Source organism: Eimeria mitis, genomic scaffold (assembly GCF_000499745.2).
Source record: "Eimeria mitis Houghton genomic scaffold, Emh_scaff327, whole genome shotgun sequence".
Classification (NCBI taxonomy): Eukaryota; Apicomplexa; class Conoidasida; order Eucoccidiorida; family Eimeriidae; genus Eimeria; species Eimeria mitis.
In genome coordinates this window covers 18,797-19,101 of record NW_013571609.1, presented here as the reverse complement: position 1 = coordinate 19,101, position 305 = coordinate 18,797, and the positions used below count along the sequence as shown (strand labels likewise).

Genomic DNA, 305 nt, shown 5'->3' with positions numbered 1-305 from the left:
GAATAGCTGAGGCTAGGAGTAGAAGTCTGTGTAGTTTGTATCCTTCTCCCTTTCCATAAGAAGAAGCATCGATGAAACAACCAAACCATTTACCCTTAAAACAATTAGGAAATAAAAGAGGAGATAAAACAAACAAAGACAGCAATGGCTGCAGCAACAAACGAAAACCTAATACACTCAGGATACCGTATACACCCAAAGAAGAGGCCTGAACACACACACACATTATATATATATATTATATATTTATATTTATTTATTTATTTATATTATATGTATATATTACATATATATTATGTATATAT

At 30.5% G+C, this 305-nt stretch overlaps 1 protein-coding gene across 1 annotated transcript in view; it reads right to left on the bottom strand.

The window, feature by feature from the left end:
* Positions 1-305, bottom strand: part of EMH_0008050 (uncharacterized protein) — a gene marked incomplete at both ends in the record, with an annotated part of 7,168 nt that overhangs the window by 1,172 nt on the left and 5,691 nt on the right. The window lies entirely within an intron of this gene.